Source organism: Balaenoptera physalus, assembly GCF_965194825.1.
Source record: "Balaenoptera physalus genome assembly, chromosome: 8".
NCBI lineage: Eukaryota > Metazoa > Chordata > Mammalia > Artiodactyla > Balaenopteridae > Balaenoptera > Balaenoptera physalus.
Genome location: NC_138887.1, coordinates 10,393,498 through 10,409,933, shown reverse-complemented (window position 1 = coordinate 10,409,933; position 16,436 = coordinate 10,393,498). Strand labels below are relative to the sequence as shown.

At 41.0% G+C, this 16,436-nt stretch overlaps 1 protein-coding gene across 1 annotated transcript in view; it reads left to right on the top strand.

The window, feature by feature from the left end:
• HECW1 (HECT, C2 and WW domain containing E3 ubiquitin protein ligase 1) overlaps window positions 1–16,436 on the top strand; it is a 475,998-nt gene that overhangs the window by 92,431 nt on the left and 367,131 nt on the right. The gene's annotated exons all lie outside the window — the stretch shown is intronic.

Genomic DNA, 16,436 nt, shown 5'->3' with positions numbered 1-16,436 from the left:
CCAGGTCACTTATCCCTTCTTCTGCCTCAGTTATTCCGCTATTGATTCCTTCTAGAGCATTTTTAATTTCACTTATTGTGTTGTTCATCACTGTTTGTTTGCTCTTTAGTTCTTCTAGGTCCTTGTTAAACGTTTCTTGTATTTTCTCTATTCTATTTCCAAGATTTTGGATCATCTTTACTCTCATTATTCTGAATTCTTTTTCAGGCAGACTGCCTATTTCGTCTTCATTTGTTAGGTCTGGTGGGGTTTTACCTTGCTCCTTCATCTGCTGTATGTTTTTCTGTCGTCTCATTTTGCTTAACTTACTGTGTTTGGGGTCTCCTTTTCGCAGGCTGCAGGGTCATAGTTCCCGTTGTTTTTTTGTGTCTGTCCCCAGTGGCTGAGGTTGGTTCAGTGGGTTGTGTAGGCTTCCTGGTGGAGGGGACTAGTGCCTGTGTTGTGGTGGATGAGGCTGGATCTTGTCTTTCTGTTGGGCAGGTCCACGTCTGGTGGTGTGTTTTGGGGTGTCTGTGGCCTTATTATGATTTTAGGCAGCCTCTCTGCTAATGGATGGGTTGTGTTCCTGTCTTGCTAGTTGTTTGGCATAGGGTGTCCAGCACTGTAGCTTGCTGGTCGTTGAGTGAAGCTGGGTCTTGGCGTTGAGGTGGAGATCTCTGGGAGATTTTCGCCATTTGATATTACGTGGAGCTGGGAGGTCTCTTGTGGACCAGTGTCCTGACCTTGGCTCTCCCACCTCAGAGGCACAGCCCTGATGCCTGGCTGGAGCACCAAGAGCCTTTCATCTACACGGCTTTTGGGAGGTCTGGGGTCTTCTGCCAGTGTTCAGTAGGTGTTCTGTAGGAGCTGTTCCACATGTAGATGTATTTCTGATGTATTTGTGGAGAGGAAGGTGATCTCCACGTCTTACTCTTCTGCCATCTTGAAGCTCCTCTCAGTCCTTCGCTTCTCTAGGAGCTCCTCAGCAGTCCGGAAACCTGAAGACACCAGCTTCACCCGCACCGCTGAGGATAGGGGCAAACTCACTAAAACCCTATTACCTGTTTCTTTAATACAATAGATTTAATTTTAATTTTATATAATTTAATTTTCATAATGATTTCATGGTTTTAGTTAACAACTGGCATGCAGAATTCCTGAAAATTTGACAGTCTTCTCTCACAAGCCAGTGTGAGCTGGTTCCAGAAAGCCAGAATGGCATATGGGTTAAGTCATGATGTAAGAGTCCTCACACACGTTTGCAGAAGAGGATGGGCCTGCTCTAATTGATAGGTTCTGGATAAGGAACAGTTGCCAGGGCTTCCCTGCTCAAAGGTCAAGAGTAGGATCATCCTCAGAGAGCTTCTCTGGGAATTTCATGCTTTGAGATCCTTTCTTGAGTGAGAGGGTCCCATTAGAACACTCCTTATTTGACTTCTTTTTATCCTCTACAGTTGATGTATTTGCTTATTTTAAAAATAGGTCCAACAGTTTGTGTTCATTATCTATTTCTGCTTTACATATTGCCTAAAATTTAGTAGCTTAAAATAATAAATACTTATCTTACCCAGTTTCTGAGAGTGGCTTAAATTAGAGGTTCTGGCTCAGTTTCTCATGAGGTTGCAGTAGAGATGTCAGCTAAGACTGCAGCATCTGAAGGCCTGGCTGGTGCCAGAAGATCTGCTTCTGAGATGACTCATCACACGGCTGCTTCCCTTGTTGTGTAGACCTCTCCATAGGCCTGCTTGAGTGGCTGCTGCTTTGGCCAGAGCGAGAGATCCCAGACAGAGGAGGCAGGAGGCTGTGAAGACTTCCATGACCAGGTCTCACAAGTCACACACCATCACATCAGCTTTATTCTGTTCATTAGAAGTGAGTCATGATGTTCAACCCTCTCAAAGAAAGAGAAGTTAGGCTACACCTTTTGAAGGGAGTGTGAAAGAGTTTGTGCACATATTTTGAACCACCATATACCATAGTTTTATATAACTTTAGTCCATTTTGTTATTCTAATCTATGCTTTCAAATTTTAGGATTTTTTATTTTACTTTTTAATAGTTCAGTGCATTGTCCGTATTTTGTTCATATAGACACTGTTACCTTTTATTCATTCTAAAGTCTTGTTTGTGACTTTTATCACTAATAATCTTAATTAATGATGTTTGTCTGAAACATTTATTGATTTTATGTGGTCGAATTCAGAATTTTCACTTGTATTAATATTTGCTTTTCTATTTTAACTATGATAATCTTTCAATAATTGGATTACTTCTAACTCCTTATACTTTCCTTGTTTATCTCCATTAGTCTGTCTTCTTGATTTGAAACTTCCAACTATTTTATATTTTAACTGTTGCAAACTGACCCAGTTTAACCAAAACAGGTTCTTGTGATAATTGTCAGGTCTTTGATGGTTATGGGTAACCTCTGACACTTAGAGGTGAGTAGGAGCTCTGGTATCTCCAACAGGCACACTAAGGAGTGATGTTACGACAAAACAAGTCGTAGACTGAATTGGGCCACATGTGCAAACATATATGAGCGAGCAGGCACAGGTACAAAACAGCTGTATGTCCTGTCTGTAAACTCAGTGAAGACTCCACCTGCTGCCCTTTCACAATTCTAGCACACACCTGGCAGGAAAGACTAATTCCAGTGCAAGCGTAGCAAATATCCTGATGACAGGATGAGCTAACCTGTGGTGGGATTAGGAGAGAGAATGCTCTGTGGGCACAGGACTGAATGCAGTTCTAGACTTAGGTTGTCTCCCCCAAGGGGTTTGTTTTCCTGGCTTCTCGGATTCTTCAGCCGCATTCATACCAGGTTGGAAGTGCCTGAACAATACTTCTGGTCAGTGAACAATTGTTTCCAAATCCCATAGACCAATTAATCATCTTTCTAATGCAGATTCAGGGATTTTTGAAGAACAGTCATATTCTGAAGACTCTTCATTACAACCCTTCCGATGCTAGCTAACTGCTTCTGTTGAATGGGAAGCGGGGACTTTGAGTCAGGGAACTTCAGGTGTCAATTAACTACCCCTGCGTTATACATTAAACTCAAGCACACCATCTGTACTGAGGTGTGTTAAAGTTAATTGCTGAAACATAACATAAAATTTAGTTTCTTACATTTATTTTTACCTTACATATTAATCATTCCTTTTATTCTCTTTGTTGGGTTCTTCCTACCTTTAACTTCGCAGTCACTTGTTTTTTGTTTTGCATGTTTTTAATCTCACATTTCCTTAATATAGGATTTATTATCTACATTTTACTTTTACTATGAAATTGTTTTTGTAATCACAGGCAGTAAGCATGGAGAGCACAGGCCACACTATAAACTGTAGAACCTGAACTATTTCTTTCTTTTCTCTGTCTCTGCGGCTGCCCTCAGAATCTCCTTAATGAATTTAATAAGGAGAATTAAACAGAGATTCTCCCAACACTCCCGCCCCCACACCCAATTTCATCATATTTAACCATGGAGAGCTACAGATTTAAAAGTTTGTAGGCCAATAAAATTCTCCCTTTGTCGAACATTTATTTGAATCATTGAAGTTTTATTATGTGTCATGTTTCACACCTTTTATCATCTAAATTCTGTAATGTAGTCAGGGTTCTCCAGAGAAACAGAACCAGTAGGATATATATAGATAGATGTAAGAGGAGATTTATTATAGGCATTGGCTCACACAGTTACGGAGGTTGAGAAGTTCTACAATCTGCCATCCAAAAGCTGGAGACCCAAGAAAGCCAGTAGTGTGATTCAGCTTGAGTCTGAGGGCCTGAGAACCAGGAGCTCTGATGTCTGAGGGCAGGAGAAGATGGATGTGTCAGCTCACAAAGAGCAAGAATTCGCCCTCCTCTGCCTTTTTGTTCTATTCAGAGTCCCAACTGGTCGGCTGATGCTCAGCCCCATTGTTGAGGGCTGATGTCTTTCCTCCATCTGCTGATTCAATGCTAGTCTCCTCCAGAAACACCTTTACAGACACACCCAGAAATAATGCTTTACCAGTGATATGGGCGTCCCTTAGCCCAATCCAGTTGACGCATATAGTTAACCATCTCGGTCACCAAATTGCCACTAACTCTACACTCAGAGTAAGAACACTGTCTTGGTCAGAATGGACTATGTTCTGCTGCAATAAACCCCAGAATCTTAGAATGTCAGAGGTGTCTCCTTGCTGGCTGAGTCCCTTTGATGTCACTGGTCTCTGGGCCAATGGGAAAGAGAGTGCTCTGGCATGTCTCACGCTAAACATTAAATGCTCTTGCTGGAAATGACATGTGTTATTCTTCACAACTCATTGACCATAGGAGCCTTCTGCCCCCATGCCACAAGCGGGCCAGAGCCATCCTGCAGGTGTCCGGAAGCAGGAGAATTGGAGATGTCTACCAAAGGCACAATGTCTACTTCTGTGCCCTCTTACGATGTTGTTGGGTTAAAAACCATTCACAAAAATTCATCAGTGAATAGTAGTTACGATGGCAGTACTGGTGCTTTTAAACAGTCTACATTTAAACCACTCCCTGGATTAGTAGAAGTTCTCCCTTTCCTCTGTCAAACATCCTGAGTGGTGCCCACAGTGTGATGAGCCCTCAGCTAACCACACTCACTTGCGTCCCTTCCCACTGGTTGAGTTGAATGCTTCCAGAGCCAGCTGAGTGTTCTCCCAAACTTGCCAGTTATGCTTACTTGTTATAATTACATGTTCAGTTAAATAGTACATAATACTATAAAATATGAGGACAGAAAGAAGCATGGATGGATCTCTTTAAAAATTGCTACTGAAACGTGTAAAAGCTACATCAGTGCTGATCAAATTTTAATGTGCATACAAATCACCCAGAGATGGTGTTAAAAGGCAGATTGATCCTGCAGGTCTGGGTGGGGCCTGAGACCTTGATTTCCAACTAGCTCCCAGTCGACGGTGATACTGCTGGTCCACAGATCACACTGTTAATAGCAAATTATGAGACAGTTACAAAAGCTACTTGGAACATCATTAAAATCCGGAAGGATATGGTTTTCAGGTTACCCTTCTTGTGCTTGAAGTTCTCTATGATCTTGTTGCACTTTATAGAATCTGGACATGGGGAGCATGGAAATTGCATGAGAGCTGGCTGTGTCGCAAAGGTTGTGTGAACCCCACTCTGGAGAAATAGTCAAAGAAAAGACCTTGACCCTATTATGAAAAAATAGATGTTTGGGGTTAAGAGTAAAAGTTTCTGGTGCTCATCTATTGTTTTTAAGTAACTCCCTACTCAAAACACTTTTCCCACTAACTGACCAGTCATGTTGGAGAAGAGAGCTTCTACCATATTACATGGAGTGCATGGTTACCAGTGGAAGGTACTAAGACTTTTCAACAGTTAACCAGGCTCCAACCAGATGCATCTGACAAAATCTCAGGCAGGACCACCTCATTGCTTAGTTCCAAGGATACCTTTTCCACAGAATATGATAGCAGACCTGCAACATACCTTGAACCTTGGAGCTTTTTGTGTATTGCTTTGTTTTCTAATACAGGGAAGATTATTAACTGTGGTAGATATTCAACGCTTCAGGGTTACTCTGAGGATAGAAGGAGCTGAGCTGAGTGGATTCAAAGCAAATAAATGCTCTTCACTCTGACATTGCCTTCACCCTGACTTTGCCTTCACCCACCCATGGTCACTGCTGGGGAAATGTATTTCATAGTTATAGTAGGAAAGGGGAGGGAGAATGAATTTCTTCCTGGTACAACTAAATCCTGATAAGCCTGAGGGATTTTCAAAAGAATAATGACAATGAAATACATTGGTGCAGGGGAGCCATGGGTTGAGAATTATTTCTCATAAAGTATTTAGTTGGTCAGTGATGTATTTACAACAAGAATAATTTCAGGTCCTCATATTCTAGAGTGTGTCCAAGGACCAGAGAGCTTGTGGCTGTAGGATAAATTGAGAAATGGGCCCTCTACCACCCATCCCAATTGGGACAGTCTCATGGTTTACAAACAAACCCATCTGCTCACACATCCTCCTCCCATGATACTTACCCTCCATATTCCAAACTCTGCTCTACCTTGTTCAATTCCACTAAGTTTGTAAAGGATTATTCTACACAAACTGTTTATTTATTCCTGATCTAGGTCCAGTCTTGGTTTCTGACTGCTGATAGGTTTACTGTGTGAGTTCACATCAAATCCCAAACTTGAGTCTGTCTCAACTTTCATTCTTGAGACTAGGCTAGAGGAGAACATTTCCCTTTCCGTATGTCATGCAAGAAGGGACCTCGATGCAAGTACCTACCAGGCAGGATATTCCAGAAGTCACAAAACAGAAAGGCTTGAAGACCGAATTAAGATGCTTGAATCCCCCCAAGTTTAATAAATCTACTTAAAACACAAACAAGGGGAAACGATGGTGTAGATTAACATTCTTGGGGTAGGAGATCAGCGGATAGGGCCACGCTACCTAAATCCTGGGCTAGTAAAGCTGATGTGTCCTGTCTCTCTATCAAAGCAGACTTCCCCAGTGGTGCCAGAATTGGGCTTGAGCAAGGGGGCCCAGGCTGAAGGTGCCTGGGAACATTGACACACCCTTGCTCTGTGGAAGAAACATGGGAGCAAGTATGGCTAACGCATGGCTGTAGCTTACCAATTAACCACGAAACAGGCAGTTTCTAATTGTACTTCTTGGGCAAAGCATGTGTGGAACAAGAGCAGGGACACAGTGGGTGTCACCAATGGACGGTTGATGTCAGAGGTGACCTAGGTGTCAGCTCTTGACTCGGTCTGTCCATCCATTCCTAACTTTGAGTAACATTTACATTGGTGCCATTATATATTCCATTTTCTATGTATTTTTAGCATTATGGGTTTCTAACTTACTGTCAGTATTTAGCATATGCTATGAATTCTATCCATGCCTCACGAGCCACTTACTTAATCATCATCTATACTTAACATATACTATGAGTTTCTCCTATAGCTCACAAGCCACTTGCTAACTCACCCTCTATGCCTTACATTGCTTATGCATTTTATCCATTTTATTTGCTTTTCTTGTCTCTTTAGCTGAATTGAATAGTCTCAGATGAGACGGCAAATTCACATAATGCGGTAAAATAGGAGAACTGATGGAAAAACACAATGTGAAAAATACATTTGTGATGGCTTAGCCTGAAATTGCTGCTGCTTTAACAAATGGTCCATTAGTGAAGATTCTTTTTAAAGAAGTTCTTCAACTAATTCTCCTAATTGTAAGTTATACATGTTCATTTTAGGAAATTGGAAAATACAGAAAAGTATAAAGAAGAAACAAAAATCATCCTTGATGCCACTGCCTTGTGATAATCAATGTCAACTTTTGGTGTGCTGTATTTTTTAGTCTTGTTTTAGTAGACATCTTTCCTCAACTGTTAGGATTTTACATTTATTTCTGTATCCTGACTTTTCCCTAGATATTACAACATACGCATCTTCCTATCTTACTATATATAAACTCTTGATAAATAATTCATTTAGTGCAAATATATCTTTTTTAGAGTTTGTAACTCAATAAATCATGTCCTCCTTTTTGGATTTATTGAGTGTTTTGGGTTTTCTGTAACATACGTAACACTGCATGAATGGATTTATGAATAAGGCTTTTTTGCTCTTTCATATTATTTACAGAGGATGGTGGTAGGATAACTAGTTGAAGGCACCTAAATATTTTTAAGGCTCTAGAGATAGATATGCAAAAATTACACTCCATTAGGGTGTTGCAGTTTACATACCCATGTAATAGTTCCTAAAGCTAGAAAGGTTGGGTTGAGGACATAGTCTAATTTCTGCACTTAGTGGGAATTTAATCTTGTGTTAAATGCTGACCTAACATGAGATTTTTCTCTGTCCTTGAGAATCTGGGGTACTCTGTCATTCTTCTCTGATCAGAAACAGTACATGAAACACTATAACCCCAGTGTGTGTGCCCCCCGCCCTGCTCTTCCTTCTTTCCACAAAACCTCACCAAATTCAGAGATGGTGTCCTTTCCTTGGTTAGCTGACCTCCACCCCTGTTTTTTAAATTCATTATGGCGACCCATCTCTGTGGGTACAACCAGGCAAATGCTTCAACAGGAGGGGAGGTGGTGTTTTAACGTATTATTACTTTCCACGAGCCAAAAAAGTGGGCTGTGGTAACCAGCCTTCAACCTTCCGCTGGCTCATGCGAGGTGGGTTCAATGAGGAAGTTTTCTCTGCAGGGAACATTGAAAGAGCAGCAAGCCAATTTTTTTTAATGAGGGAGAGGGTTTTCTTTTCACTGGAGTTTGGAAATCGCTGTATTCCCCTTGTTTGTTGTAACAGGTCCAGTTTGTTCTCTAGATAGAGGGACAGGCAGATGGTAAAAATGACCTGAGAACAATAGATAACTGTCACCTGTTGTAGGTGATATGCTGGGCTGCTGGTGTACTTGGTGACTTGAACCCAGGGCCCCTGGGTGGAGCCGAACCCTTCTCCTCCCTGCTTCACACTCTGCTGCTTCAAAGGGCAAAGCCCTGGGGGATGAGTTGCTCCTCAGGCTGGTACCATCAGTGCTGTGATTGGTGGGAATCGTTCCTAATGACAAATGCGTGGCTGTCTTCCTTCCTCCCTGATACTATTAGGAGATAGTCCTTTCTGTCTGTTTCTTAATTTTGACATTTTGTAGTACTTCAATTTTTTGGTATTTTAAAGTTTTTGGTATTTTGTGGGTATTTTAATTCAAAAAATAGACTGGATCTCTATCTTCACCTGATTTTATCTTTTTTTATTAATTTTTTATTGGAGTATACTTGATTTACAGTGTTGTGTTAGTTTCTGCTGTACAGCAAAGTGAGTTAGTTATACGTATGCATATATCCACTCTTTTTTAGATTCTTTTCCCACATAGGTCATTACAGAGTATTGAGTAGAGTCCCCTGTGCTATACAGCAGGTCCTTATTAGTTATCTATTTTATATATAGTAGTGTGTATGTGTCAGTCCCAATCTCCCAGTTTATCCCCACCTTTCCCCCAGTAACCATAAGTTTGATTGTATCTTAACCCAAACGTGTCTTACTATTTCTAAGACAATTATTTTATTAAATATCTAGGGCCCAGATGGGATTTTTCATATTCAGTTGTTTTGCTTTGCAGGGAGTGAATCACACTTTGATGACAAACAGCCAGCCCCTCAGTGATGACCTAATTCAGCATTTGTGTTGTCCAAGGAAGGGACTGCCACACGCGTCCTAGCTGTTTGACTCTGACTCGTGGGGGTATTTTTTTGTGCACGAAATCTCTTGCCTCCTTGATTCAACACCCTCAGAGATGCAGCTGCCCACTCAAGGGTCAGAGCCACCGTGAGTCAGAGACGTGGCTGGGCTCGGATTGAGATGCTAGGAGTGTGGGTTCAATGGCTTCTTTCACCATACACATCAGCTAAGAAGTCACTTCTGCTGGTTTTTAGTTAAGTTTTAGAGTTAAGTTGCATACCTTTATTTGTTGAAAATGTAAACCCACGGTGGTTTTATTTATTTATTTATTTATGGCTGTGTTGGGTCTTTGTTTCTGTGCGAGGGCTTTCTCTAGTTGCGGCAAGTGGGGGCCAGTCTTCATCGCGGTGCGCAGGCCTCTCACTGTCAGGGCCTCTCTTGTTGCGGAGCACAGGCTCCAGACGCGCAGGCTCAGTAGTTGTGGCTCACGGGCCTAGTTGCTCCGCGGCATGTGGGATCCTCCCAGACCAGGGCTCGAACCCGTGTCCCCTACATTGGCAGGCAGACTCTCAACCACTGTGCCACCAAGGAAGCCCCCCACGGTGGTTTTAAAAGTCACATAAAGAATAGTTTGTGAGGGCTTCCCTGGTGGCGCAGTGGTTAAGAATCCGCCTGCCAATGCAGTGGACACGTGTTCGAGCCCTCGTCTGGGAAGATCCCACATGCCACGGAGCAACTAAGCCCATGCGCCACAACTACTGAGCCTGCACTCTAGAGCCTGTGAGCCACAACTACTGAGCCCGCGTGCCGCAACTAATGAAGCCCGTGCGCCTAGAGCCTGTGCTCCGCAATAAGAGAAGCCACCGCAATGAGAAGCCCGTGCACTGCAACAAAGAGTAGCCCCTGCTCGCCGCAACCAGAGAAAGCCCGCGCACAGCTATGAAGACCCAACGCAGCCAAAAATAAATAAATAAATAAATAAATACATTTACTAAAAAAAAAAAAAAGAATAGTTTGTGATAGTTTATATACACATACATGCATTCATAAGAAAAAAATTACTTTTAAAAGAGTTTTATTTTTCCCCTCCACTTGAACAGTTTTAAGCATGTAAGTGTATGTGCATGTTTGTGTGTATGTATGTTCATTTCATAAAGGCATCTGCTCATTGTGGGATAGCAGTGAGCTATTTAGAGGACAAGTTCATCTATCTTGAACCCATTCATATAGTTCAATAAATTCTTAAATAAAAGGAACATGTCTTAAATAAAATGAAAATGTATTATTAATTGGAACATAAAGACATTTCATCCCTGGCCCCAGTATGCCTTTCTATAAGGTGATATAATCAAAAGTACAACTTTTAGAAAAATATTTCTTACCCTGTGTACATTCAAGAAAATTAGGAAGGAAGAGAAAGGAAGAAAGAAGAAAACAGAAAAGCATTTCTTTGGGAGGGGTGGGTATCGGTGAGGCTCACTGTCTTACGATGGGAGGCACTCGTTAAGTGAGGGGGAGGGGAGCAGAAAACCCCTTACACACATTTTCTGTATAATGACTTCATGCAAATTAGAGCAAGGCACTGTTTCCTGAGAGCTCTTTCCTGCCATTTGTGGGAGGGTAGTAATAATATGCTTCAAAGCCGTGATATCTGCTGGGTGAATGGCTCCCCTGGAGGTGTGCATGGACATCTGGATGGCTGCAGGCGATGGTCCTGAAGAGAAGGAAGAGGGGTCAAGGCACAGAGGAGTTGCTGTGAGTCTTCTCTCTGGTCTTCCCCAGGTCCCCCAGCCCTGAGCAGTTGCTCCATTTTCTATGTAGGGCTCTGCCCAGTGAAGAACAGGTGGGACACATGATTGAAGAATCATCAGCAGGACTGGTGGTCACTGGGAGATGATGGGGCAGGATGGGGAGGTGGGGACCCTCTCATCAGGGCAGCCCCCTTCCAGGACTGGCTCCGTAATTTGTGGGAGCCGATAAGACATGAAAATGTGGGGTACCTTGTGAAAAATTACTCAGAATTTCAAGGTGGTGATGGCAGTGTGGGGTTCTTCCAAGTGCAGGTGTGGGTCCCACATCCATGAGGTCTGTCCAGGACCCTAGTGCTCCCTTTCAGCTGTCACTGCCTCATGCAGTCTGAGCAACAAAACCCACATCTTCATGGCTCTGCCCCTGGGCCGTCCTGACCCTCAACACACATACACTCCTCCCAAGATCACTTTGGGCCACAGAGGATTGTAAAATGGAACCACACTTTTCCAGCAGTCTCGCGAAGAGGACCCAGCTGGGTATTATCTCTCTAAAGGTTCTAACGGTGTGCTTCCTCCCTTGTGTCTGTTCAGTAATGTCAAATGCTTTCCCTTCCCAAATCCAAAGCCCTGAATGGCTTCATAATGTCTCTAGAACAGAGTCCAAGCATTCTACCTCAATGCTCACAATTCTGCAGAACCTCATTCCATACTCCCTCTCTCTACTCCCTTCTCCAGAGAAGCTAAACTACCTCTCACTCAAGGACCATCCTCTGTGCTTTCCTTCTGACACTCGGAATGTTCTGTCATGATTAAGGTGTGCCTGCCTTTCCTCATCTCTCCCTGTGGCTCATAAATGTTTTCAGCCCACGCTGTGTATCTCTTACTGAATATTCTCTGCAATAGTGCTCTTTGTGCTCTTTCACACAAGTCCTCCCTAAAAGAATTTTTTAAACTGTGAACTCTTTTGCACTTTTAAATTGGCATTCAAAAAGTGTTCTTCATTAAGTCTAAACAGTTGCAAGATATATCATTTCTTATTTTACTGTTGAGATTTTACAATAAAACTCTTATTTTGTTTTAAAATATATACCCAGTGGAATCTAAATATTATAGTACTTCAGTAGTCATCATCATGATTTATAAAATACTTGTAAAGTTTTCCTTTAACAGTTGGACATTTGCATTACTCTTTGCCCTCTGGAACTCATATTTCTAATTCCATTGACTTCATTGAATTTTACTCTAATATAAATATATTTTTATGCAAGGAAGTCTTATTGATCATTGTGTCATACTTTGTTGCAACAAAACTATGTACGTAAGTAGGAATTAAGTTTCTTTAAATTCCTTGTGAACATAAAGTTTTTCTATGTGTTAAAAATATCTGAGTTGATATATTGTTACAATTATTAGTACACAATAGATCACAACATAAATGTATTTTAAATCTTTATCAAGAAAAATATAAAATTGTATTAGAACTGCATCTCTTAGTGAGTAGGAAGGGGTGTATATCTCTCCAGTGTTCATGTACCCGTGGATGAATACTATTTACTGCTAGACTGAGACAGTCATCAATCCTGCACATTTAAACAAATTTTCCAGAGTTAAAAGTAATGGGAACAATTTTCAGCTTTAATTCTGTTCAGTTTTAGAGACATGGTTATAGTAATAATCTGTGAATGACATAGAGAAGAAGTCACTCAATGTCACTCAGTGTTTTTAAACCTCTCCCAGCAGCCTCAGGAGCAGCGGATTAAATCTCCACAATCAACTCGATGTACCCTGCATCTGTGGAATACCTGAATACACAATAAGTAATCCCGAAATTGAGGCAGTGGACTTTGGGAGCAACTGTAGACTAGGAGATTGCTGTCTGCGACTGATTTGTTTCTGATATTTATATTTACCTTTGTTTAGTTTTTAACACTGGTTATCATTGGTGGATTTGTTTATTGGTTTGGTGGCTCTCTTCTTTTTTTAAAATTTTTTTATGTTAATAATTTTTTTTTAGTTATTTATTATTTTTAAAAATTTTTATTTATTTTCTTTCTTTTTTTCTCCCTTTTCTTCTGAGCCATATGGCTGACAGGGTCTTGGTGCTCCGGCCTAGTGTCAGGCCTGAGCCTCTGAGGTGGGAGAGCCGAGTTTAGGACATTGGTCCACCAGAGACCTCCCAGCCCCACGTAATATCAATCGGTGAGAGCTCTTCCAGAGATCTCCGTCTTAACACTAACACCCAGCTCCACCCAACGGCCAGCAAGCTCCAGTGCTGGACGCCTCATGCCAAACAACTAGTAAGATAGGAACACAACCACACGCACTAGCAGAGAGGCTGCCTAAAATCAAACTAAGTTCACAGACACCCCAAAACGCACCACTGGATGTGGTGGTTTTTGAGAAACCTACAAAGACCTACAAAAACAAAAACCCACCAGAGAGACAAGATCCAGCCACACCCACCAGAACACAGGCACCAGTCCCCTTCACCAGGAAGCCTACACAAGCAACTGAACCAACCTCACCCACTGGGGACAGACACCAAAAACAACAGGAGCTATGAACCTGCAGCCTGTGAAAAGGAGACCCCAAACACAGTAACTTAAGCAAAATGAGAAGGCAGAGAAACACACAGCAGTTGAAGGAGCAAGGTAAAAACCCACCAGACCAAACCAAAGAAGAAGAAATAGGCAGTCTAACTGAAAAAGAATTCAGAGTAATGATAGTGAAGATGATCCAAAATCTTGGAAATAGAATGGAGAAAATACAAGAAACGTTTAACAAGGACCTAGAAGAACTAAAGAGCAAACAAACAATGATGAACAGCACAATAAGTGAAATTAAAAATTCTCTAGAAGGAATCAATAGCAGAATAACCAGGGCAGAAGAATGGATAAGTGACCTAGAAGATAAAAATAGTGGAAATAACTACTGCAGAGCAGAATAAAGAAAAAAGAATGAAAAGAATTGAGGACAGTCTCAGAGACCTCTGGGACAATATTAAACACACCAACATTCGAATTATAGGGGTCCCAGAACAAGAAAAGAAAAAGAAAGGGTCTGACGCAATATTTGAAGAGATTATAGTTGAAAACTTCCCTAACATTAGAAAGGAAATAGTCAAGTCCAGGAAGCATGGAGAGTCCCATACAGGATAAATCCAAGGAAAAAAACGCCAAGACACATATTAATCAAACTATCAAAAATTAAATACAAAGAAAAGATTTAAAAAGCAACAAGGGAAAAGCAACAAATGACATACAAGGGAATCTCCATAAGGTTAAAAGCTGATCTTTCAGCAGAAACTCTGCAAACTAGAAGGGACATATTTAAAGTGATGAAAGGGAAAAACCTACTACTAAGATGACTCTACCCAGCAAGGTTCTCATTCACATTCGACGGAGAAATTAAAAACTTTACAGACAAGCAAAAGATAAGAGAATTCAGCACCACCAAACCAGCCTTACAACAAATGGTAAAGGAACTTCTCTAGGCAGAAAACACAAGAGAAGGGAAAGACCTACAAAAACAAACCCAAAACAATCAAGAAAATGGTAATAGGAACATACATATCGATAATTACCTTAAATGTAAATGGATTAAATGCTCCAACCAAAAGACATAGACTGGCTGAATGGATACAAAAACAGGACCTGTACATATGCTGTCTATAAGAGATCCACTTCAGACCTAGGGACACATACAGACTGAAAGTGAGGGGATGGAAAAAGATATTCCATGCAAATGGAAATCAGAAGAAAGCTGGAGTAGCAATTCTAATGCCAGAAAAAATAGACTTTAAAATAAAGACTATTACAAGAGACAAAGAAGGACACTACATAATGATCAAGGGATCAATCCAAGAAGAAGATATAACAATTGTAAATATTTATGCACCCAACATAGGAGCACCTCAATACATAAGGCATGTGCTAACAGCCATAAAAGGGGAAATCGACGGGAACATAATCGTAGGGGACTTTAACACCCCACTTTCACCAATGGACAAGTCATCCAAAATGAAAATAAATAAGGAAACACAAGCTTTAAATGACACATTAAACAAGAAGGACGTAATTGATATTTATGGGACGTTCCATCCAAAAACAACAGAATACACTTTCTTCTCAAGTGCTCATGGAACATTCTCCAGGATATATCATATCTTGGGTTACAAATCAAGCCTCGGTACATTTAAGAAAATTGAAATCATATCAAGTATCTTTTCCAACCACAACGCTATGAAACTAGATATCAATTACAGGAAAAAAACTGTAAAAAATACAAGCACATGTAGGCTAAACAATATGCTACTAAACAACCAAGAGATCACTGAAGAAATCAAAGAGGAAATCAAAAAATACCTAGAAACAAATGACAATGAAAACACGATGACCCAACACCTTTGGGATGCAGGAAAAGCAGTTCTAAGAAGGAAGTTCATAGCAATACAATCCTACCTCAAGAAAGAAGAAAAATCTCAAATAAACAACCTAACCTTACACCTAAAGCAATTAGAGAAAAAGAACAAAAAAATCCAAAAGTTAACAGAAGGAAAGAAATCATCAAGATCAGTTCAGAAATAAATGAAAAAGATGGGGCTTCCCTGGTGGCGCAGTGGTTGAGAATCTGCCTGCTAATGCAGGGGACACGGGTTCGAGCCCTGGTCTGGGAAGATCCCACATGCCGCGGAGCAACTAGGCCCGTGAGCCACAACTACTGAGCCTGCGTGTCTGGAGCCTGTGCTCCACAACAAGAGAGGCCACGATAGTGAGAGGCCTGCGCACCACGATGAAGAGTGGCCCCCACTTGCCACAACTAGAGAAAGCCCTCGCACGGAAACGAAGACCCAACACAGCCAAAAATAAATAAATAAATAAAAAAAAAAAAAAAAAAAAAAAGAAATAAATGAAAAAGAAATGAAAGAAATGATAGCAAAGATCAATAAAACTAAAAGCTGGTTCTTTGAGAAGATAAACACAATTGATAAACCATTAGCCAGACTCATCAAGAAAAAAAGGGAAGACTCAAATCAACAGAATTAGAAATGAAAAAGGAGAAGTAACCACTGACACTGCAGAAATACAAACGATCATGAGAGATTACTACAGGCAACAATATGCCAATAAAATGGACAACCTGGAAGAAATGGACAAATTCTTAGAAAAAGCACAACCTTCCGAGACTGAACCAGGAAGAAATAGAAAATATAAACAGACCAATCACAAGCACTGAAATTGAAACTGTGATTAAAAATCTGCCAAAAACAAAAGCCCAGGACCAGATGGTTTCACAGGCGAATTCTATCAAAAATTTGGAGAAGAGATAACACCAATCCTTCTCAAACTCTTCCAAAATATAGCAGAGGGAGGAACACTCCCAAACTCATTCTACGAGGCCACCATCACACTGGTACCAAAACGAGACAAAGATGTCACAAAAAAAAGAAAACTACGGGCCAATATCACTAATGAACATAGATGCAAAAATCCTCAACA